A 735-nucleotide genomic window follows, 5' to 3' on the forward strand; every position below is an offset into this window, starting at 1 on the left:
AACCATAGCAAACAATGGAATATTTAGTCAAATAGGGTCTCTGTAGAAATATCGAAGTTCGTAGTTTCAACCTAAAACAAACTGAACGTTTACTTAAGGAAACACAAACTCATCAAATTGAAGCCCATCCATATCTTACGCAAAATGAATTAATTTCATTTTGCAAATATAACGATTAGAGTTACGCTTTTGTGGATACGGTAAAAGAAATTTATTCGGGGGAGGAACTGTGATTATAAGTAGACGCTTCGTTTCACTAGCTATACGGGAAGTATCTTTAATAACTACTTCTTTATCTATGTTTACAACGACGCTTTTGAAAATAGGAGATGACAAACGAAAAATTGTAGAAACTGGTCATACCATTCATTAAAGTTTAAATGATTTTGAATCAACTACTATGAAAAGGCTTATTATAAACTTTTTGGGTGTTCTTCTCGATAACTCAGCATTTGGCCTTTGCCATTAATTTGTACATTTCTCCGCACCATCACGGCATTCGGAAAGGGCGATCTACAGTCACCAACTTGTTAGAGTTTACTGGTCACGTTTTCAAGGCTTTTTTTAGTGGCTCTCGCACAGATGTTATATACACTGATTTAAGCAAAGCGTTTGATATGGTTAACCATAACTTACTTATCTTTAAACTCCAAGCCTCTGGCTTCCCCTTCTATTTACTGAAATGGAAAAGCTCTTATCTGCACAATAGATCCTTCAGGGTTTTGTTCAACTTCA

At 35.2% G+C, this 735-nt stretch overlaps 1 pseudogene; it reads left to right on the forward strand.

Moving 5' to 3' along the window:
• The window catches only part of LOC119643386, a 580-nt pseudogene extending 401 nt beyond the window's left edge, over positions 1-179 (forward strand).
• Positions 180-735: the final 556 nt, after the last annotated feature.

The sequence above is a fragment of the Glossina fuscipes genome, unplaced genomic scaffold (genome assembly GCF_014805625.2).
Source record: "Glossina fuscipes isolate IAEA_lab_2018 unplaced genomic scaffold, Yale_Gfus_2 60609, whole genome shotgun sequence".
Classification (NCBI taxonomy): Eukaryota; Metazoa; Arthropoda; class Insecta; order Diptera; family Glossinidae; genus Glossina; species Glossina fuscipes.